Source organism: Podarcis vaucheri, assembly GCF_965113315.1.
Source record: "Podarcis vaucheri genome assembly, chromosome: 2".
Taxonomy (NCBI): domain Eukaryota; kingdom Metazoa; phylum Chordata; class Lepidosauria; order Squamata; family Lacertidae; genus Podarcis; species Podarcis vaucheri.
This window is the reverse complement of record NC_138760.1, coordinates 101,738,283-101,763,246: the sequence shown is the minus strand read 5'-3', so window position 1 is coordinate 101,763,246 and position 24,964 is coordinate 101,738,283. Positions and strand designations below refer to the sequence as shown.

Genomic DNA, 24,964 nt, shown 5'->3' with positions numbered 1-24,964 from the left:
AACTGCCTACGAATTCTTACGCTGAATTGCCTTTTTCTTACATTTGATAATTCCTGGTAATATTCACTTGTTTCCCTACATATCTCGTAAGAATAGTAACTTTTCATAGACAGCTCACATAGCCTTATGAAAAGTACATGAGGTACTCTGATTTTGAGCCAGCACAAGAAAAGCAGGTGTGGTGGTGTAACTTTATTTAATGGTGTTTGTCCACAATCTCACTGTTCAAAGGAAGAGGGTGGCTCTCCGTTGCAAGGTGTCTACAAACAAATCACACTGGAACTGAGCCAGCAAGTATCTGCTTGCGTGCATCTTTGCAGCCACCAGATTAATTAGTGCATATCTTTAGAATTTGGAAAACTACACACATAAACTATTCTAATTCATTTTGTATTACCACTTGCGTTTGCTTTAATTATACTATTCTGTTCGTTTTAGTATATTCATGCAACAGAATACAGTACAGGAGAAAAGGCAGAGGGGGCAGCATTCCCTCCCCCCCCCAAAAAAAAACCCTCAGCAGCTGATCAAGACAAACATGGCTAGATAGGGAAAAAAGCTGTTGAGGACTAATGTTGAAACAAATGCATTTTTATCTTTTCTTTTAAGTTACCAAACATTAGTATTTTATCCAGCCGTGACCCTTATTAAATTGAAGGTCTGTACAATCAGGATTAAATATGTTCTATCTACACAAAATGAAGTGCATTATTTATCACTAATATTTAATGACAAAAAGCCTGATAAGTTTCTGCGATTATACCACTGATTTCCTCCAGTCATGCATCATTGAGTCAGTCGGTCATTAGCATTATCACAGTGCATAAACTTCAGCTTATGCAGCAACTTTAATAACAGGGCCTGAAACTTCCATCTACCTTTTTCTCCCCCATTTAGCTCAGATTAGCTACTCTACCTTAGACTGAGTGGAATATTCAAAGTGCTTCCCTAAAAATCCTACAGCGTAAACCACTGCAAATACCTACTGCACAAATCTGAGTAAATTTCATCTGCCTTTCAACAGCGTTTCTACAGAAGCTGTTCCCAATGGATTATGGCCACAAGTAACAAACGCTTTTTCTGCAAATGACAAATTCATACACAAACATGGAGCACTTAGCAAAACTCAACCATCCATTAAATCAGGCAATCAGGGTTTCCCCATATATATCGCAGTCAATCTGTATACAATCAGTAAGAATAACATATGGCTTTTAACTCTGGGGGTATATTTAAAGCATAATTCAAAACCAAACTAACATTCTCAAGTTTTACGAAATCCACATTTTTGCACATTACCAAAATGAATTCGTCTGCAAATTTTCCAAGCTTCCGCCTCTAGTTCTCATCAAAATCTTGTCTCCCCAAAATCTGACATTTAAAATTTAGAAGATCAGCCCTTGCTACCTAGACCACTGAACCTCATATATACATGCACACACACACACACACACACACACACATGCATTACCCACAATAATATACATGAGGCATACACCACAATTTATTTTATTTTCTGTGCAAAGCATTGTGTGTACCAATAAAATGGTTTAGTGGTAATTATTTTACCTTTCAAATGCTCAGCAAAGTTACAACTTCAATTCCAAAAGTACACTTTGAAAAGCTTTCATTTTGCTGTATGGAAGCAGTATGGAACTAGACTGAACAGCAACAGAAATAACTGTTAGTCATCAAATTTTGATTATTTTATTCCTCCTTTATACATGCAGTCTAATTGAAACATCCTGGCTTCAAACTTCACTGAAGAACCCTTATATTGTGAACGGAATGAATGTGTATTTTCAATGCCATGCTGTCATCAAGTTCTAGAAAAATTACATTCTAGACAAAATCTTATTTCCATTTGTCATAGTGTAAAAGTCAAACTGCATGTTGCACATAATGAGCAGTATGAAGTTACATCTTTTGATTTTCCTTAATTAATTAGAGGCACATGGGGGAAATAAGTTTATCCCATCCCTCCTTCAGCCACTATTGGGACATAAATCAGGAACCCCACGAAGCTGAGTAAAAAAATTCCCAATCCTAATTTTCCTTATTCTTAATTATTCTTTCTCCTTATTTTCTAATTAAGTAGGGAAAAGAGGAAGACACAGCTGAAAGGTGGAAGTATATGATGCTGAGCTTGTATATAGCAGTATACATTGCTATATACTTTGCTAATGAGCAGTCCATGTTTACTAAACAGTAAGGTCCACCAATTCTAATGTACTCCCAACACCACAGAGCCTAGGGCTTGCCGATCAGAAGGTTGGCGGTTCAAATCCCCGCGACGGGGCGAGCTCCCATTGCTCAGTCCCTGCTCCTGCCAACCTAGCAGTTCAAAAGCATGTCAAAGTACAAGTAGATAAATAGGTACTGCTCCGGCGGGAAGGTAAACAGCATTTCCATGCGCTGCTCTGGTTTGCCAGAAGCGACTTAGTCATGCTGGCCACATGACCCGGAAGCTGTACGCCGGTTCCCTTAGTCAGTAAAGTGAGATGAGCGCCGCAACTCCAGAGTCATCCACGACTGGACCTAACGGTCAGGGATCCCTTTACCTTTACCCTTTACTCCCAAGTAAGTGTGCATAGAACTGCACTCTTAAAAACATTAGTTTTTTTTAAAGAGTATAACTAGAAACTCCTCATTTAGCACAAGCCCATGCACTAAATACACATGTTATTACATTTATGAGTTTGGGCAGTCTTGATTAATTTGAATTGTCTATCACTGTAGGGGTGCTCAAACACCCCAAGCTAACCATGCCTCCCATTGCCAACACACACATACACTCTGGCCTTGCCAGAGGTCTCTTCCACACAAGTAGAAACCCTAATTACCACATCTGCAGTGGTACCTCGGGTTAAGAACTTAATTCGTTCTGGAGGTCCATTCTTAACCTGAAACTGTTCTTAACCTGAAGCACCTCTTTAGCTAATGGGGCCTCCCGCTGCTGCTGCAAAGCTGCTGCACAATTTCTATTCTCATCCTGAAGCAAAGTTCTTAACCCAAGGTAATATTTCTGGGTTAGCGGAGTCTGTAACCTGAAGCGTCTGTAACCTGAAGCGTCTGTAACCCGAGGTACCACTATATATGCACATAGGCCTCTTCATGCCCAGTAGGCACAGAGTAGTAGACACAATCCTACTTCCTTTCCCACGTTCACTGACTGCAGGGTATGTGTTTTGACTAAAGCATCGCCTGATGGGAGTAAGGGATTGGAAAAAGGACATTACTTTTCCTTGATGACTTTGGATATTTCCTGAATGGATAACTAACCTGCAAGAGTAGGGTCTGAGATCCATGCTCTGTGGGGTGGAGCGAGGGAGAGAAGACAATTATAAATAGGCAGTTTTACAATTGGAATTTAGACAGAATGAGACAGAGAGAAGAAACTGTGATGCAACAAATTCATTTTTGAGACCTAATGCCAAATTGTAAGGAACAATGTCTGCTAACAGAACTGCAGTTACCTCTACTATGCTCTGCCTAGTAGTAAATAAAGCAATTATTAGAAACACACCCTAAGTCCCCAATGCTCTCTTTATCCAAAGGAGCCTAAATCCTATAGGACTGCTCTGGAAGTTCTCTCCACTTTAGAAAATGGCATGAGTATGTAATAGTACCAAATGGGATGTTTTCACTGGAGTGTTACAAGGAGCTGAATGTTATCAATACTGGTGCAATTCTTACTCTGTAAATCTCATAGCAGTGTTCTGCTTGGCAGAATTTGTGCCTCTAAAAACGAACTTCAGTTTCTGATTACACATACCATACTTTTCCATGTATAAGACTAGGTTTTTTTACTTTAAAATAAGGTTAAAAATCTGGGTGCGTCTTATACATGGATAGTGCATATGCCCATTTTCTAAATTTGGGGTCCCCCCAAAATTGGGGGCGTCTTATACATGGGGGGTGTCTTATACACAGAAAACTAGGGTAATTCTAATACCCTGGATCGCAATGCTGAAATATTTAGCCCGCTATCAGAGTAAGCAACGTCAAATGCCAAAACCTTACAAATCACAGCAACACTCAAAACTATAAGCTAAAAAAAGAATCCTAAAGACCTCTGAAATCATTCCTCCTAGCTTCCTTATTTTACTGCTAGATCTCATACTGGGAAGCAATCTTTAAATGTGACAAGACCGTCCTAACAGCTTCATCAGGAGCGAGCTATTTGATCCTATTCCTCTACACAGGTTATCTCCTAGGGTGCTACGCCTCAGGGGTGACCAACACAAGGCCCTCCAGCCCCAGCCAGCATGACCAATGGTCAGAACTGAGAGCAATATGCATTTATTTATTCCACTTTTATAACATGGAAAGGGCCACACTGACTCCCCGTTTTACTTTGTAATGTCAGTTCCTGAAGCAGAAAGGCTTCCCTACTCCCTGTGACAACGCAATGAAGCTCAAGAATGAAGCTCAATGAAGCCACAAGCTTTTCTACAAGTTAAATACTAGGCTACAAATTAATTGGCTTCAGAAAAAAATACTTCTGGCAAACTGGGTCCTAATGTGCATACTGCCTGCTTCCACAAGTGCTAAAGTTCTGCTGTAACCTTGGAAAGTGATAAAGCTTACAAATAAAAAACAAAACCACGAATGGCTTACTATTAAACTAGCTTCCTAATGGAAGAAATCGGTTCCACCCTCCTGACTGTTATCACAAAATAAACACACTCCCATATTTATGTACCTGCAGCCATAACCAGACAAAACAGTATGGAACGCTGCTACACTGCGGGCCCCAAGGCTGTTCGGAGGAGGCCCTGGCTATTTCGCGGCAATGAATTACAGGCTGTGAATTACAATGTTTACACGTTGTTGGGCGTAGAGTGTATGCACTGGCAGAACATCTGGCTACTCTGCTGCAAGCCTTGCAAGCAGAGAAAATGCTTTGGTGGCCACAGTATGTCATTCTGGGAACTGCTCTGGCCGTGCACCAGCTCACAGGATCATGACCGCAAGCACATTTGTAACATATGTTTGACAACAACAAATCGTACAGAGGCCTAAAATCTCATGACGTATTATTTACAAATTCACAGTGGTCATTACAGATCTCTTACTGCAACAGAAACATCCCTTGAACCAGATTGTATGGGATTTTGACTGAGGCATCCCTCTGCTCACTTTTAGCGGCTCTCAATATGCCAGTCCCCCACCTTCTGCTTCCGTGAGTGGCTCAGCTGCAGACGCAACCATGCTTCTATACAGCTCCAGCAATGGGGAGGGTTTGCTCTGTCAGACAATTATCCAGTGAGGGAAACAAGTTAGAAGTTAAGCCAGCAGCAGGGGAACTGTCCAAGGGACACAAACCTACATGGGCAACCTTACATACAAGTATTAAGACTAGGCCAGACCTATATCCAGGTGGAATAATGATGCGACTGTAACCTCTGCACAGTAGGCCAAGCAAACACTAGGTTTGTGCACACACTAAACTTCTCTCTTTCCTCCATCAGAGGCAGTTTTAGGGTAGCGCAAGTGGTTCGGCCACATAGCATACCTGCGCCACAGGGGGCGCTGCAACAATGATGTAGAAAGGAGCGTGAGAGGTTGGAGGGGCATCAAATTTTAGTGTTGCACGGGGTGCCACCAAAATTTGAGAGCCCAAAGTCCACCACTGCCTCCATTCAGGCAAACAAGACGCAGCCTCCCAGTTCAAGGACATATTGCAGCCAGGCAACAGCCCTCAAGGAAGGTGCTGGGCAGAGGATGTGAGGAACACAGTCCGAAGAGAGGGGGCATGGCCTGGGGAACAGTCCTGGGGGAAAGACAGAGAGACCTGAGGGGCACATTCAGCCTGTGGGCAAAGATTTCCCACACCTTCATTAAACCAACAATTTTGATTCACTTTAAATAAAAAATAATTTGCTGTTTTTACACACAAAAATACAAAGATTAAAACACAAAGACATTGAAAAAACTTGTGTAACCCATTGTTCTATCTCTCCACTCATTAATATGATGCAGTGTACACCGTACTTAATATAACATGCTGAATGTATTAAATATAATATATTGACTAACCTTTTTCCTGAAAACTCACCCAAACAGATCAAATACAGCTAAACCTAACCATACAGATTTACATTCTATGCACAGATTGCTCAGAAATGTCCCTCTGAGTTCAATGGGATTTATTCCCAGTTAAATGATTATAGAACTGTTGTTAAAGTTCCTTTACAACGGATCCGAAGAATCTTTATTCAGAACCAAGTCCAAATGCATTTAACAGGACTCACAAGTGGCACTTAGCGCTGTAGCATTCACTGTGATCCCACTCTCGCCCATGTGGAAGCAAATGGTACAAATCAGTGAAATTTACTTCCAGGTAAGCAAGCTTAGAACTGGAGTGTTCATTTTACTGTCACCTTCCGAAGCAAATCAGCTTAAATCCAAGCAATTAGGTTTAATAATGTTGTAGATCAGGCTGCAGTTGTTTTACAGTGTAAAAATGACATTTATTCCTAAAGAAATATCCGTTGATTGCTTAATATCCTTCAAAAACAACACAGTGGGGATTTGACATCGACACTGTGATTTGCAGTTTCACAGAAGATCTAGTAGCAAGAATATCCCTTTTCTCCGGCACTGTTTCTATCACTTGCTTTCCCCAGACTTTAACAAGCACCCCCACTTTTACTGCTGTAGATTAAATTGAAGACCTCTTAACAAAAATGTTTTGCTGCTGTTGTTTTAAGTCAAGTGCTACATTCCCGACAAAGCACAATATTGAGATCAGAAATGCAGAGGTACCCGAGCACTACTGACAAATTAAAATTGTATCTCACTTTTATACGCAAGCATTCAAAGTGATCTTAAAATCTTTCTTCAGCAATGGTCTCATTTGTGAGACTGGGATGCCTCTCTTTTGAAATTTAGGAAGTTACTTTTTTGTACCAATGAGTTCCTGCATGTAAGAAGCTAGGAGGTGGATATGGGACAGCTGCATAGAGATCTGTGCACAGAGGTGACCTATCTACTTGCTCTTTTTTGCCCTGGCAGCCTTCTCAGCAGAAGAGACAAGACGCTTTTTTAAACTGGATGCCCGCTTTTCTCTTCAGCAAAGTAAAACCCAAACTCTTGTTGCTAAGCACACTTTTGAACTCAGCGTGGTCTGGCTATTTCGCAGAAGCAGCTATGATGGGTTCCAAAACAGCAAACCTGAACTGAGCTTACCAACAGTGCTGATCAACAGTGGTCAAGTTTCTCAAAAGCTTTCTAGCCAGAGGAAAAGCAAGTTGACAATAAACCTGTTACCATGAAGGTCTTTTTTAAAAAAAGATAAACAGATTTTCTTGGTTTGCTTTGCTGGCCGACTGGACATTTAACTGGCCCCGATACAGTTTTTAATCTTCATTTATCACGGGTTTTTTTAAATAGGAGACATGACATTCTACTTACAGCTGCGTTCTCTCCATTTATGTCTCTCTTAAAACGCATGAACATCATTGGCCTTGCTATCTAAATCTAATAGTGTGCGTCCGGTCACATAAAACCACAGAGGCTTTCCAAAGATGCCTTGGGAAGTCTCCCTACTTTCATTTACTGATGTGTTAATATGCTTAATCTGTCAATTAAATGAATGGGTTCGTTTAATAAAACAGAGGAGAGGGAGAACACTCAGAAGGAAAGTGGCCACAGTGCCCAAGTAAAGACCCTAATCGTCGGCAACAAAATGACAAGAATAACTGGGAGTGTAGCTAAAACAAAAGTATGCCTGAACAGTAATACAGGAAGAGACCAACAACACTTTTATTTTTTCCAGGCTGCTGTGTATATCAGTTGTTGTTTATTATTATCATTATCATCATTATTATTATTATTATTATTATTATTATTATTATTATTATTATTATTTGCTTTTTGCTAAAGATCTTTAGAAGACATCTGAAGGCAGCCCTGTATAGGCAAGTTTTTTAATGTTCAGACCATTTAAAGTACGTTTTCCAAGCACACGATGTCCCTCACAAAGAATCCTAGGGACTGTAGTTTGTTAAGGGTGCCGAAAACTGTACCTCAGGAATCTTTGGGGGAAGTTATGTGCTTTAAATGTATGTATCAGAGGGTCTGAATCAGGTGGTGGATTGCACCACTTAAAGCTATGGGTGGCAGCTGAATGTTTCAAAGCTTCTAGAATTTAGAACACATGCGTGTCAAAGAGAAGAAATCATCACCTAGTCTTCCACCTAACATATGACATATTATGCTATATGCAAGGACACTTTTTCCCTTGGGGAGCCCTCAGTGAGGCAATCCCTGCATTTGCAACCTGAAGTGGTACAGTTCAGAAAAATGCTTTCTCAACATGGTGTTAAGGAATGCCACAAGAAAGAAAGAAAAGCACGCAACATGTATTTCCTGCAAAGATGTAAAGGCCACCCATCCCCACAGTAATTCTGTTGGTCGTAGCAACGTAACAGAAGAAAGCCTATTCACACTTCTTAAGAAATAGAAAGGGAGGGGGGGTCCTAATCTCAGTGTAAAAATTATGTGTTTTTACACTTGTACAGTTCTAGTTTAGATCCCTGACATCTCCAGTTTAAACATGGATAGCATGGATTGGTCTGAACTGCTGTCAGCCAGAGTAAACAAAATAAGGTTACATAGACTAATGTTTTCTTTCTCTCTTTAATTATTTCATTTAAATCCCACCTTTTCTCCAAAGAGCTCAAGCTGGCATATATTGTTCTCTCCAATTGTAGATTAGGCACAACTGGTCCAAGGTCACTTAGTGAACTACCTAGACGAGGGTAGCTTTGAACTCTGTGGTCTTTCAGGCCCTAGACCAATGTTCTAACAACTACACCACATTGCTTATCGGTGTTCTGATTCCAGCCTGGCAGCATCTTACATTAACAGGGGGATCCGCTTGCAGTTCTTCTACTACTTCAATGTATCACATGAAGCAACCTTAATTTACTATTAGCAGGCCTTTTGGGAAACCCTCACGTTCTTGGTTAGAATCCTGAGCCTCTTAATTGTCATCTGTATAAAAACAAGCCTTTAAAGCAGTGGTTCTCAACCTGTGGGTCCCCAGATGTTGTTGGACTACAACTCCCATCATCTCTGAGCTCTGGCCTTGCTAGCTAGGGGTGATGGGAGTTGTAGTTCAACAACGTCTGGGGACCCACAAGTTGAGAAAGGCTGCTTTAAAGAGTGCACAGGTCTCTTTGCCATTGTCCAAGCAAACGTTTTCAAATCCTTCACAACTAAATGAGTTTAGAGTATAATGAGGTATTTTAGTTGAACACCATATACCAGCCTTCTCGACCTGGTAACCTCTAGATATTGCTGGACTACAACTCCCATTATCCCTAATGCTGGCCATGCTGGCTGGTGCAGATGGGAATTGTAGTCCAAAACATAGGGAGGACTGCAATGTACATGAGAAGGATGATCTGTGTCTTCCCAAATGCCAGGACAGCAATGTCAATACCTCAGCACAGTTACTCTTAAAGTATATTAGAATCAGGCCCGCTGAACATAGGCATGATAAACTGTTCTATTTTATAAAATGATATCTATGATATGACTGCATTATCTGAAAAACAAAACGGAACAGTACAGGTCAGTTGGATTTCTGGCAGAAGGAATGACTGAAGAAAGATCTTACTTAAGAATTTTGGCATCCAAGAATCTCATATATATTTACCACTACACATTCAAGACATTGTGTAATCACTGCTAAGAAGGTTTACAGTGGAACTGAGAATTCTGTAATGCTAAACTATTGAGGAAATAAGCACTAAAACAATCATAACAATAACTACCATTGTTCCAAAGCAAATTATTAAAAGCAAACAATACACTTGAGAATCATTTTTGCATTTGTTAGCATTCCTTTTGAAAATTATTCTGAGTAGCTGCCTTGCGGAAAACCTACAGTAAGAACATTCCTAGATATCTTTCAACATAAAAGACATAATGTAAATATTTCATGAAATGAATTCCATTTTAAAAGATCTGTCAATATATTTACAGTGCTCAATCCTACTTCTGCCTTTAATTAAATTTAACATACATACTTTAATGCAATTTAAATAGATTATTAGTTGTCAGAATATAGTATAAATTTTGTTTACGATTCAGCTTCTTTAAGTACTTGCATTGAGGAAACTCTTTTAACCCCATGACTGAGTAGTACTAAATGTTGAGATGAGACTTCTAAAGAGCGTCTGCTGGCCTTTGCACTCTTGCAATAATCTTAAATTACTACAACTTAATTACAATTTCAAGGCACTAAATTGAGATATTTTGAAATGGAACAGAAAGACTAACAGTGGCAAAAAAATATATATTAAAAAAATCACTTACAATGATCCAGGTATTTGGGACTTCTTTTTTTTAACCAGGTGAAGGTAGTTCTGCTACAATGCCTCTTGTTCTACATTTCAAAGTGAAAATTATTTCACTTTTAGAAATTAGCTAGATAAATAGCTAAGCAATAAGCAGACTATTCTGAGTGTCCATAATATACAAACACTCTGTATGTGTTATATTGCAGAAACTGCAAAGAGATAAAAATGGGCAACTAGTTAACTCTGAAGTCTAAAGCAATTAGATAGCCATGGCTATTGTGTGTGTTCTTGCTGCACGTAATTAACATGTCATTTTTGTGGAAGAATGTCAAAGTACAGCTGAATATCTTTCTTGTATTGTGTTTAACTCCAGCAAATAGTGTCTTGAGTAATCTCTTGAAATCTTTCTATATAAACTGGACAAATACATAAACTGAGCAAACGCAGGCTACATTCTGCTTGCTTGCTTAATTCAAATCCTTCAGTATTTTTACTTTGTACAGAATACCTTCTGAAATCATCTCATCAGTAGAGTTACTATTTAAGCAGTTGTTACAGGTAACAAAGAATAGTTTGTAAAAACATTTGGACTATTTTCCAGCGTTTTCATATTACTGTTTTCGGAAGTTAAACTAATTTTCTCCTGTACCCCATGAAAAGCACTCAGCAATGTATACAGTTATTTAACTTTACCACCAGTTCAATGAAACAGCACACCTAACTTGAGAGACAATCATAGGTAGGTATACAGGACTACTCACTTGCTCACTGCTTACAAGTTTAAAACAGACCCTGGATCTGGGTCTGTACAACTTACTATAAATACGCTTCAAGAAGAATGTGCTCTAAAAATCCACATACTGGATCTTAAAATTTAGCTGTTTTTCCTACCATAATACATATTCTTAATTATGTTATTGCATGTTCCATGAGCTAGCAATACCCAAAAATAAATCAGGAATTTTTAGTATATGGGAAGCACAACCCAAATGCTTAATCCATTGTCAAGTAAGCCCTTTACTTCTGTCAGATCACAAATGGAAATGCTGTGTCACTGTAGCGATGAAAATGAAAGGCTCTGGGTTCAAGGCCTCATCTCAGATGCAGGAAACTGGATGACTGCAGGCCTCACTAAAACCACACATATGGCTGAAAGCAGTTAGGCTTGTCAGATCAAATTAACAAAAATAAGGGAACCTGGCATCCACTTTCTGTACATCAGCTGAGCTGCCATGCCTTGAGACATGGGACATCCACCATTCTGTAGATAGGAGGCTGTGATTTGTTACAATAAAAGACACACGTTCAAAATGAAGCATGCCCCTTAAAATCTCGGACACACAGCAACTCTAAAAGCAGTTTTTATTCGTGCTATACATCTGCAATATCAGTGCTACAAATGGAATTAGACGCAAGCTAAGGTGGATATACCACAGCACTAATTGTCTTCTTACTGCCACAGGTTTAATTCTGAGTATCTTTTTTCTTAGAACTGGACCACTTTTAAAGCTGCTGCTCAGCTTCATGAAAATAGTAGGAGGTACAATGAAAGAAGAGGTGGCTTTTTACGGAGTTGTGGTCTATGCTGTAATACATACATAAGCTAGTACTCCTTCTTCCCAGTGTCCTGACTGAGGATATGCAACATGTTTGTATAACCAGAGGTTCAGATAACTGAAAAGTGGTATTCATGTCGTCATGAAGCTATGAAGAGTTAATTTGCATAATCCAGATTTTAAAAGCAAAACATAAAAACAAAACACCCTGAATTTAGCTAACATAGATGCTACGTTAATGTTACATGTACACACGTCAATAAACACACACATACACAGACATATCAGATGCTCTTAGGTGTTTCTTTGAAGGACCAAGAAACTCAAATGGCACATGGGGGGGGGGGAGACAGTGAAACACAAGGTGAAGCTGCTTGAAGTTTCATTTTAAACTACAAAAATAAACCCATTCACTGCAGTAGGAAAAGGCTCATGCTCCCATGTTGTCACCTTTTAAAACAAAACAAAGTAAAACAAAAAACATGCACACATGAAAGCCTAGTTCCATATAACCAAGCCCTGTTGAGCTGCATAAAAACATTTTAGCTCAGTGCCTTGAAGTTGCAATTAAGTTATAGTAATTTAAGATTATCACAAGAGCAAAGGGCAGTAGCAGCACTTCAGAAGACTACTCTCACCACTTAATGCCACTCAATCTTGGGGTTAAAGGAGCTTCTTTTAGTATAAGTACCTTAAAGCAATGGAATCGTAAACAAAATTTATACTATTATACTGTCAGCCTATAATCTATTTAAATTTTATTAGAGCATCTCCAAGAACATTTTAAAGGCAGAAACACTATTGTGTCCTATAAATAACCGGACGGACTTGGTGAAATTATTTCACATGCATAGTACCTGTACGTATAAAACACATTAGATGAAATGCTTTACAGAGTTGCGCATGCACAAGTTTGCATATGAATTAAATAGTGCAGCCCAGCAGCTAATGTATTTACACAAAAGAAAATTCAGTGGGTGCAATCCACCTTCATTCCAGTCAATGGAAATTCTCATTGATTGTACTTGGAGATGGATTGTATCCAAGAACTTCCTGCTCAAAGAAGAGGCAAGCCACAGTATCAGTTTTCGGTTTGGAAAAGTTCCCCAGTTAATATTATTCTATACACAGTTTTTCCCATACTGTAAAAAAAAAAGTCAGATGATTCCATATTTGTATTATTACTCCTCATTGTCATCGTTCTTGCATTATGTAAACTAAATTAAAGGGGGGGCAGTGCTGCATTTTCCTTCTAAAAGCACTGCATAAATTATAATCTAAAAAGTAGAAGTCTTGATTCTCCTAACAGTACAGAAATAAAATATTTCTACCTCTGTTAGTGTAAATGCTAGAGCTGGGGGACTATGAAATATTTATAGCTTTTTTAAAAAGCTACACAATGCCACAAATGGTTTAATAGCATACATGTGTACATCTAATGAACATGTGCTTAATGATATTATAAAGGTACCAATAATAAAAATGAATCTAATCATCAACGAAGTAGGTTTGGACGGTTATGAAACTGACATTTTCAAAAGGTAGCGTTTCCCTTATTATCTGAAATGCTAATTCAAGATCCATTTAAGCTATTTATTCATTTATCAATATTTACCTGTTGTATATACTGTCATACGGGAATTGTTTCACTTTGTTATTTTAGAAATGCCATTTATTAAAATAGTAGCTGTGGTAAGAAATTAGTTTGCAAATAACAGTTGCAATGAACAGTATTACAACAAAATGAATTATTTCAGACAAAATAAATAGCCTAACCAAGACTAACAGCACAAACCTATACAGGTCTACTCAGAAGTAAGTTCCATTGTGTTCAGTGGTAGTTACTCACAGGAAATTGTGTACATTCTTGCAGCCTTGGACTTCAAGTATAAACACACTTCCTAGGCTAAGTCCCACTATATTCAGTGAAATTTACTTCTGCATAGTATTGTGCTGCAGCTATGTTTAATGGCACTTCTTTAAATTATACAAAACCAGGAAAATACTATAATAATTGCTTACAGTGCTCTTTAAAAATGAAATACAATTTTGACATTGTTCTATTTTGGCATTAAAAATCACTCAGAACATTCTGTCCCAGTGACTGGCATGTTTTACAGTGTATAAAAAACATTGCTTTGATTTCCTAAAACTTGAACTACAGAAAATAAAAACTACCATCACAATGAAATTGTTCCGGTCCATATCAGAATAACACCTCCAGAAACCCCCAAATGTCTTTGTTCGCTGAGAGGATCTCCAACTGAAAGACTGAACTTCAGCTCCCCCCCCCCATTTTTTTTTTTTTTTTACAGATGCTTGAGAACTCAAGCATTCCCTCTCTGCACTTCAAGGTGTTACAGATGGGGGGGGGGGATGAAGTTGTACATCAAGGCATTGCAAATACACCACTCAGCCAAATCAGGGAATGCCTTTTCTTAAATTAACTAAGTCTTGCAAATAATAATTAGGTCAAAAATACTGTCTGAAATAGAACAGATAGGCTTTCCTCCAAGTTACAAGGTTTCACAACAAAGATCAGTATTTGTAATGGTCCCATTTCTGCCTAAATGAACATAGAAGTCTTGCTGCCTGATCGAATAGTCCAGATCTTTCAGTGAAGCAGCTCCTAACAACAGCCCAGCAGCAGCTTTGTTTGATCTCTCCTGCCTTCCTTAATCTGGGTTGTCAAGGTTCACTTGTTGGAGGCTGTTTACTTTACTTTAAAAAAAAGAAAGTGATTTTTCTTTCTCTCCCCCCACCCCAACCTCTCATACAATGACTAATCCAAAGACTGAGGAGGGAAGAATGCTGCCAATGCAAGATGTTAAACCTGAAATACAGTTCTTTGCAATGAGATTCTAGCTGACACAATTTGAATAGCAGTGCGTGGAAAGGCCCCCCCCATACACACCGCCCTGTCGTTCTGCACAGTGCTAAGATGGTTAAACAAAAAAATAGAAGAGAAGTTGAATTCTACATTTTTAAAGCAGTTCAAATTTATTTACTGTTCTCTTATTCTGATTTGCAATCCTGCCTCTCAAGATACACGGGATAGTTGCTTGCTTGCTCTTAGCAGAACTAACTGGACCTTTGGGGGGAAAACCTGTCCTTTAAAAACTTGGGAAAAACTCAGGTTCATTAAAAAAAATATGAACAGTTATTTTTGGATTTTTGTTTCTTCTTCTGCATCTTACAATTTAAGTAAGAGCAAATGATATAAGCAAAATAGCATGAACACCATGCCTTACATTTATCTGCAATGGTACAGACATTTCCTTGGGTCTCCTGATGCTTTATAAAATTAGATAAGCAATGAACGTCTGATATAGTCAGAGAACAAACTGTAAATAAAATGTATTTTTAAAGTGTTACCACTCAGTACACGAAGACTCAGGATTATGTTATATCAGACATATATAGGCTATGCGAATATTGTTCATATTACTCATTCTCCTAAAAGTGACCAAAACTGAAACCCTAAACTTCTAAGAGCAGAAGATCTCATTCTCCAAGGATTTGTTATTCAAGAAGCAACTGTAAACAGCTGGCTGTTGGGCTCATCATTCTAAAGAGCAGGGGATGTGTTGTTGTTTTTAACAGAACCAACTTTCCTGTGGTCATTTTCAGGATGCAACTGCAACACTCCCACCCAGTTCAAAATCAGCCCAAGCTGCGCCACTGCCTTCCCTAGTCATGCCTGTGGCTTCTGGTCTTTCTGCACTCTTTCGCATGAAAATGGGAAAAAATTAAACCATGGCAGACGGAGACAGTGTAAAATCAATACACTTAGTAATCATCCCAGCAATGGTATTTTAACACAATGGCTTGGAAATAATTAATAGCGGGGTGGGATGAGATTGGAGGGGGGTGAGAAATGTCATCATATTTTATGACAGCACTTTTGTTTTTGGTAAACTCCTGAACTCGTTTTCTTAGCTTAAAAACAAGGAAACTATATTTTTATGCTTCCTCTTCTTCCCCCTCCTCCCACATTTTCACTAGAAACAAAAACCCGAGCTGGAAGTTCTGAAGGTTTAGATCTCTTTTAGGGATGAGGTTCAGTTGCTTTCCTGTATTGGGGTTTTTGTCTGGGTAGGTTAGGGATTTCTGAAAGCCTTCACTGGTTCTCCCATACTTACCGATAGAAAAAGCTCTGCGACTGTGTGATCGCCACCATCAGCACCCAGCTCCTAAGCCAAAGGCTGCTGTTGCTCCTGTGCTCTCCGGCAGGCAAAACTTTGGGCTCTATAGTCGAGAAGAAACCAAGGGTACTTTCAACAAGTCTCCACAAAACAGGTTTTGGTTAAGAGGTGGGGGAGGCGAAGAACTGGAGGAGGGAGGGGGTGGAAATGTAAGGTTGTGTCTAAGGGAATGATGGGGGGGGGGAGAGAAAGCCTTGGAAAGCTCTTGCAAGAAAGGGATCAGGAAATCAGATATAGTAATAGGATCTAAGATTGTCACAGACGCACACGCGCCTACACACACAGACACACACCCAGCCCTCTTTCCTGCTCAGCTGGGATCTGCTCTTTTTTGCAGATGCACCAGGGGCAAATCATGGCAGGCTGCCTGGGTGTGTGAAGTTGCCTATGTATATTCACATACTCCAGGTCAAGAAGCGACAGCAAGGGAACAAGCGAGGCGCGCAAGCGGCCGCCGGCGGGAGGCTGAGCGCGGACGGAAGATGCGCTCCCCACCTCCGAGCTTGGAAGGAAAGCGTCGAGCCCGGGGTGGGGGACTACCGTCTCGCCACCAAGTCACTTTAGAGGTAGCCGCAACACAAGACTCAACAGCAACCAGCTGCGGGAAGAAACTAGGGTGGGGGGAGGGTGCCGAAGGCAACCAAAGGCGCGCGGGTGCGGCGCCGGGAGAGCCGGCGCAGCTGGAGCCGCAACGCGCGCCAGTGGGCGCGCCAACTTTTCCGAACTTGTCCCGGCCGCGAAGGCGCTCGCCGGGCCGCAGCCACCCGAGGCAAAGGAACCGCCGGCGCGGCAGCCGAGAAGCAAGCGAGCGGCAGCAAGCGAGCCAGAGCGGGGAAGCTTTAGCGCAGGCACCGGGCAAAAGGTGGAGGTGTAGAACTGTGCGCTTTGTGTGACACCGGGGGTGGGGAGGTGGGAGAAAGGAGAGCCACTAGGTAAGTGGTGCCATTTGTGTGTGTGCGCGCGCGCGTGCGACTGTGCATGTCAAGTCGTTGCGGATGTGACTTGCCGACCGCCTTGGAAATCGCCTGCCTAGGGCTCCCTCCAGTGTGACTTTGTGGAGTGTGCGGCGACCGGGTGCGGGGCGAGAGGAAAGGCGCGCGGTTCTAGGGCACGGTTTGTGCCGGGGGGGTAAAGTCGCTCACTTTCGTAACTTAGCGCTGTGGACACGGCTCGGGTCACCACTTGCGGCCGTTGTGCGTATATGCGCGTTTGTGGCTCCCCCCTCCAGCATGGAGATCCCCCCGCTTTCCTCGTGTGGAAAACTACGGTCGTCTCCACGTGCGTGGCTGCCGCGACTCAGCGCGCCTTGAGCCCGGCTGCGCGCGTGGATTTGGGTCTCCCTGAGGTGCGCGGCTGCGCTTGCCTGCCTGCCTGTGCAGGCGACTGTTGCCAGCGTCGTCTTTGTCGTTTGTGTCTGTGAGAATGCCTGTTCCCTCTTCTGAATGTTCCTTTGTGTGACTGAGGAGGGGTTGTGGTGTTATCTTTGGCGTGGGGCGTGGAAGGGACCGGGGAGGGACGAGAGAGAGGAATACCTTGGGTCAGTCCGGCCCTTGTGTATCACCATCACCAGCAGTCTGACATTGCGAGAGTTGCCATAGTCGGCGCTGCCGTCGCCGTATACAAATTGGCAACGTGTCCTCCGCGGCTTGCAAGGAGATGTGCTGCACACGTTAACAAACCCACGGGCTGCGGGTGTGGAGAGGAGTGTGTGTGTGTGTGTGTGTGGTAGGGGTAAAGTCTGACGGCAGCCGCTCCACACGGAACCAGAGGAGCGCAAGAAATGGTGAGCCCCGCGTGTGTGTGAAAACAACCGGCGAGTTCAAGTTCAGTGAGCGTGTAAAGGTGTGAGTCCCCAAGGCCTATGCACTGAAGTTCACTGTACGAAAGCAGCAGAGAGGAGGCAAGAGAAACACACGGGGCAAAAAGTTTGTTCCAAGTGGGCGAAAAGTTATTTCGCCCGCCTCTTCCTCGCTGAGAAGTACCCCAAGTGACCAAGGGAAGCGCACACGCCCCGCCGGCAAACCCTCCAAACACTCGCCGGCCCCCTCGCTCACCCCCACCCCGCCGCTCTTCTCCCGCCTGAGGGACTTCCTTCGCGCAGGAGCGCGCGCGCGCGCGTGCACACACCACACACACACATATACACACCACACACCGGGGGCAAAGAGTACAGAGAAGCTGCTTCCAACTTGCTGCGGTCGTGTGTGCAACGTCCAGCGCGTGGAGAGCGAAAGGGTGGAAGGGAGCGCGGGGCCGGATTTGGGGGGTGGGGAGAGAAGCATGAGGTGCAAATACGGGACATAAAGAAAGAGGAAGAGCCTCGGAGGTGAAGGAGCCGCGGCTTCTTCCCATTGCGCCTGAGGTGCTTTATGCAAATAGGCATGTTTGGGAGTGGGGGTGGGGGAGAGAAAGGAATGGGGGGGAGAGAGATGCCGAGGCACGTGGAAAGGTAGAGGAGGAGGGGGGGTTAGAGTCAGGGGAGGGGGGAGCACTGAAGAGGAGTCGTGAGGGGATAGAAACAAAACAAAACAGGAGACTTAAAAGTGGATGAGAAAAGGCGAAATGGCAAACTCACCCGCTGGAAACGGCCTGGCGGTGCCAGCTAAGGGGCTCCCCCCACTGCGGGCGGGTGAGTGAGTCTGCCTGCCTGCCTGCCTGTCCCTCCCTTCACTCCACTCACTTCCCTCACTCCCTCTCCAAGCCAGCCAGCCAGCCCCATGCAGCAGGCACAGCGTGCAACACAAGCCACACAATAAATAACAATAGAGCCCTCCGCTCGAGACGGGAACTAGCTTTCCAAAGGGGGGAGAGCAGAGCAGAGCAGCAGCAGCAGCAATCAGGCAAGGCAGAGCAAGGCAAACCAGTAGCAGAAGCAGCACAAGCAAGCGAGGGAGGGCAGTCCTCCTCCCCCACCCGTACCCCCCACATCCCCTTCCCCTCCCCCCAATAACACACACGCGCGCGCGCTGGGCTAAGCTCCTCGCGGCTTTGCTCCGAGTGCCTTGGGGCCACTTTGGAGTTGGGCTCGTTGTTTCCCCCCCTTAAAAAAAGCTTTTTTTAAAGAGAGGGCGAGGAAAAATAACACCCCGCGGAGGGAGATTTTGTTATTTTTTGCTGTTATGAGTCCCTGACGTCACATCCACCTGCTGGGTAAACAAGGCTCAGTGCAAAAAGAAGGGGGAGAGGGAGAAGAGAGAGGGAGATATCGCAGTTGCAGACGCGCGCACACACAAAAAGAATGGGAGAGAGATGAGGAGGAGGAGGAGAGGGAGCGGGCAGGAGGGAGTGCAGCAAATAGGGGCGGCGGGGGAATCTGCGGGAGGAGATTGGGAAAGAGGAACGAGGGAGAGGGGAAGAAAACTAAAGAGAAGGCGGGGTGGGGGGACGAGAAGAGGAAGCGGAGGCAGCCTGGAGAAGAGCAAACAGGAGGGGTTGGGGGGCAAGGTAAGGGGAGATCTGCGGCGATCTCCAAGGGTCGGACTTCGGCTTGCTTTGTTGGATTCTTTTGTAAAAGGGGAGGCGGGAGGCGCTAAACAGAGATGAGAGTGCGAGGGAAGCAATTGGAAAGTGCAAGTGCTCTGGGAGCCAAATGCCGGCTTCCTCTTTCCCCGTGTCTCTCTCTCGCTAAGGGGTTCCCCCCTCCACCTCTCCCCCTGTGCACTTTACCCAATGAAAGGAGGCGAGTTCGAGAGGTGAAAGTTCAGCAGAGGGACAAGCCCATGAGTGCAAGGAAGCCGATATGTCCACCATGCAAAGGGAGTGCGTGGTGTTGTCTAGATCCGGGGAAAGTCTCTCTCCCTCTCTCCCCCAACACCCCGCATTCAGAAAGATCTCGTCTCCTAATGGCCCGCTTTAGGAAACTCGGAAGGAAGGGGGAGAAACTCTCTTCCTCCTCTAGCTCGTTTCGAGAAAGCGACCGGGAAAGAAAACATTCGCGAGAGGCTGGTTGTTTATTTGCCTTCTCCGGTTCCTCTTAGGAACACACACCCAAGGGCTAGCATGCCAGTGGGTTGTTTAATACATATTACCTGCTCCTTGCGTGCATTTTAGAATAAAGAGTGCTGGGTGGGTTAACACTCTAGAAAAGTTGCTGTCCGTGCATTCAAAATCTTTGAACTTGAAACTGCCTTCTACGGAACGGATGAGAAGAGAGGGAAAAGTTGCTGTTCATCTTTATTGTTAGTCCCATCTGTGCTGGCACCACCATCCCTGGCTCGGGCCACAATGCTGCGGAACTTGCCTTTTGTGAGGTAAAAAGAGATTCACAGCACAGAAGCTGCTAGCATTTGTGGCTACAGTGGCTATACCGGTGAACTGACTTTTTCCGCGGAGAAGCAGGCAAAGAGAAAGGATACTTTGCCATCCCTACAAAACTGGCTAAACTTGGTTGTTTTAGAATTAATCCAAGCCAAAAGTATATGAACAAGTTTAGTAAGACACAGTCTTGCATTACATTTATAAATAAATATACCAAGGTACGGAAAGGGTTATCTCACCTGCCTCAGATTCACACAATGAGTCAGTGGTAAAGCTGTGAATAATATTCAGAACTCCTTCTGACTCTCAGACCTGTGGTCTAACCACTAAACAATACTCTATCCTTGTAATGCATAATCTAACCACTTATTCACCCATTTCATACTATTTCTAAAAATGGTATCTGAATGGATCACTACTAAAACACTTTCATAACCTCAACAATCTATTCTTACACTTAACATTGTTGGAGTTTTAAAAATATCCATATGAAATTTAACCAGTGACAACTAGAGGAAACTATTTATTAGAGTGAAATACTAGTTCCATTATAGTCAGGAGTGTATTTTTCAAGAAAGGCAAGCACTTTAACCTTCTACATACTGAATAAAAACCTTTCACCCTCCTTATTTAGTTATATGTGCATAATGATTATCTGAATTCATTATGTGCCTTCAAATTATACAAACAAGGCGAGGCTACTTTTAAGTCACATGGTAAGTCCAATGGATTTCAGTGGGAAAGCTAGAAACATGCTTAAACCTCTCCGACTTAAGTTAGAAATGCTTAATGTTGAATAGATTGTGCCCTTGGAAAATAAGAGGCAATTTGATCCAGCAGACAGATGAGACGGATTTCAATCCTACAGCAACCATAGGATGGAGGGCCACATGTTGAGATTCCTGCTTTGCAGGGGTTAGACTAGATGACCCTTGGTTCCCTTCCAACTCTACAATTCTATGTGACTCTGAGAAAGTCACCCTCTCCTAATTTCTCTTTGGCAAAACTAGAATAATAGTGGCCTACCTCACAATTGCAGTGAGGGGAAAATACAGTTTAAAATAATTTAAGACACTTTTCAGATTAAAATTATATGTAGTAGTAGGTTTCCTTTTGGCTCTTCAGCTTTGTTCAAAGTAAAAAAAGGTCAATTTATGAATTAGGTCAAAATAAACTGAGGCCTGAACTGCAAAATTCCAACCACATTCCTAGAATTTATATCTTTTGTAAAGGGCCTAGTAAAATTTTAGATTCTATAGAAATTACAGTTATTACAATTTAAATAGATCTCACACTAATCCGTAGTGGTAGCCTATGTCTTAGATTTTGATCTGGGTTCAAATCTCATTTTAATTACTATGAACTCAGTAGTCTTGAAGAAGTGTCTTTGATTCTAGAAACAAGCAAATTTAGGTGAGAAATTGGAACTGGGGCAGGAGTGCATGTAGACAGGAGTTCCTCTTCTCCAAATCATTCTTTATCCAGCATATGTTTGAGGAGCCATGTCTTATTGTACTTATTTTATTTTATTTTATTGAAACCAAAGGTTAGCAGCCTGGGTGGCTGGGAAGGCTTACCCTTTTCCTGCTTCATAAGCCATGGAAAGAGATTTTGTTACAAACATTTCTCAGGGCCGCGGTACCCATTTGAATTGTGGCCTACATACTGGACGGTGTTGTTGAGAGGGTGAAGGAATGAGTGGATAAGTGTGTATTGGTTTGTCTAAGCACCACAGATACTCAGAAGTGTGACAAATTGTTTTGTGCTAAGTGTGTGTGTGTGTGTGTGCGCGCACACACACACACACATGCGCAGTAGCCATGTTAGTCTTCTGCAACAAAAATGTCATAGTCTTCTGCCACCTTAAAGTGTAGCACATTTATTATGATGTGAACTTTTGTGGACGGATGCCAACAACTCCAACAAGTATGTAATAGGGTATATCATACCTAAATTTCCACTATATCGGGGATGGGTAACTCCTATATCATCCATTTGCCATCCATACTGGAGCTGAAGGAGTTTGGAATACAACAGCCTGTGGAAGGCCACAGAGCTCTGTATCATGTCCAGTGTTCGAAACATTACTCACTTTTAGCCATGCTCTCTTAAATTGACCAGAGACGCAATCTAGAGATTACTGCATTATTGAGCGCTTGTAGTTTTTAGACTTATGTTGCAATCCACAGACCCTGATGCTCTCTGAACTTTATGAAGTTGCCCGTATCAGTTCGGGAGTAAGTACTCGGGAGCAGAAGAACAAGTATACATATATATATAGGAAACGTAAGAATTTGACTCCTGCTGGGTCAGACACTGGTCCATCTAGCGCGGCATCATTTAGGCAGCAGCTGACCAGGATTTCAGACTGGGAACCCTTCGCAGCCCTAAGTGAAGATGCCAGGCATTGAACATGAGACCTTATACAGTGGTGCCTCGCAAGACGAAATTAATCCGTTCCGCGAGTCTCTTCGTCTTGTGTTTTTTTCATCTTGCAAAGCACGGCTATTAGCGGCTTAGCGGCTATTAGCGGCTTTAAGAAAAAGGAAACAAACTCGCAAGAACTCGCAAGACGTTTCGTCTTGCGAAGCAAGCCCATAGGGAAATTCGTCTTGCGGAACGACTCAAAAAATGGAAAACGTTCGTCCTGCGCGTTTTTCGTCTTGCAAGGCATTCGTCTTGCGAGATACCATTGTACATGCAAAGCAGATGCTCTTCCACTGAGCAACAGGCCTTCTCCAATAGTTGACAGTTCTGTGGCAGCATATAATAGGTCAAAGTTGGTTGGGAGTGCCCATTACAGTTTACAGCAGTAAAATACATTGGAACAACATTAGCTCATGCCAAGAGATCAAGATGATGGGTTCCTCCCATGGAGTGATGATAGTATCATGATACTTGAAATTATATATCTGCATCATGGTTTTTTATGTCTATTGATTGATAAGCATGTACAAAAACACAATTTTACTATTACATTTTGTGTACGTTCCATAAGTAAAAAACCCACGCATCTCCTCCACAATTTGAAACAATGCAGTTTGTATATGAGACTGAGACCTACAGTGGGTCAAAACACTATTCGTAAGAATGAATTAAAAGCAAAGCAGGTGAGTGATACTCCATTTGCAAGGGTGCACAAGTTAAGGTTTTGAGGTTCGGTTTTTGGAACTGCTGAAGACAAGAATGTATTGTCATAGCAACTTGGTCGTTTGTAAGGAAAAGCTATATAGGCACTGCAGCTTTAGAAGTTTCAATCAAGTGATGCAGCTTATTTTGCATTGAACTTAAATGAGACTTATAGGAGCCATTTTGTTGCTTCCCGTTTTTTGTATTTAGTGGTGGAGTTTACTGTATTTGTGGTTTGGAACAAAAAACTCCATAAAAAGGGGAAGTTGCTTTTAAATGTTGCAATATGGGGTTTTTGCATACCAGTGTCTATTCAACCAAAATGATAGAAGCTTGCATGTCCATTTGGTATATATTAGTGGGGAACTTAACTGCAGCTTAACATATTGTTCATTTTCAACACTGTCACGTTGCACTCATATAGAGCACATTTTAATTTCTTGATCAGTAATCAAATGGAAGTTTCTTTTGGCAAATTAAAACGGGGGATTTTCATGTAAAAGGAAGGATACGGGAATAGGACGCCACCTTTTGGTGGAAAAAGGAAACAGGCACATGTTCCAAAGAAAAGACTCTTCTGATATGCAATTACACTTTAAATTGCAGTAATGGCAAAGTACTTATGCCTAATTTATTATATTTTAAATAATTAAGAGGAAAATCATTGCAAATAAATATTTGCCAAGGAAAAGATGGCTTAGATGTACTTGAAGAATAATCTTTAATGACAGCGAGTAAAGCTACGCCATTTATATCATGTTATTACTGCGTAGATGCAGTTGTCAAAAAATCAGACGCAAAATGATAACCTTCATGTTGTAGCTCATCTACCTGAAATAAAATGGATTAGTTATAAATGTGTGTGAGGTAGGATTGAGGCAGGTAGCTTTTATCAAGTCTCTTCCATTTCCTCCATGCTTGCTTCCATCATTCGTTTCCAATCCCAAGAAAGGGCAGGAAAAAATATGAAGCAAGGCTATATAGAGATGGTGGGATTCTTTGCATCTTTTGGAAGAGGAGCAAACATTCTGTAAAAAGCCAAAGCCCTTGAACAAACATTTGTTTGTGGTTCAAAAGACTTGCCACCTTATTTTTTGCTATGCTGATTTAAACCAGTCGGCCAGCGCCATAAAATATGATTAATTCCTCTGACAATAACAGCAGTGGGATTTATCCCTTACCTCCTATGCAATTGTTAATTGCTCTTGAATTGTTTACTGCTATAGTCTTTTTACAAGGGCAAGGGCAAACAGAGAGAAGCTCCTTCCCTTTCTTGTCCTTAAATCCCAGGTGTGACTGAATGCTTGGCAGATTTTGGTTAGGGTGTACACAAGTTATGACTACAGCTTGTTAGTAAAAAAAAAATTATGGAGGTGATGACGCCTTCATAATTATAGGTGTTACAGTTTTAAAGTCAGAATGTTTTTCAAGCCACTGCTGTGCCACACCCCCTTATATCCTATGAGCCATGATTCTTTGGAGCCTGTATGATTTAGGAGAT

The 24,964-nt window shown here is 42.1% G+C and overlaps 1 protein-coding gene across 12 annotated transcripts in view; it reads right to left on the bottom strand.

Annotated features, from left to right (window-relative positions):
* FOXP1 (forkhead box P1) overlaps nucleotides 1-18,885 on the bottom strand; it is a 543,747-nt gene extending 524,862 nt beyond the window's left edge. For 4 of the 12 annotated variants that reach the window (XR_014216021.1, XM_082209679.1, XM_082209672.1 and 1 more), the window contains exons 1-2: nucleotides 18,653-18,883; nucleotides 16,015-16,120 (exon numbers count right to left, since the gene is read on the bottom strand). The gene's annotated coding sequence lies outside the window, so the exon portion shown is untranslated. Of the gene's footprint in view, nucleotides 1-16,014; nucleotides 16,121-18,652 lie in introns of all 12 variants that reach the window. The other 8 variants (XM_082209682.1, XM_082209680.1, XM_082209684.1 and 5 more) reach the window with 4 other exon arrangements.
* Between the last annotated feature and the right edge of the window lie 6,079 nt (nucleotides 18,886-24,964).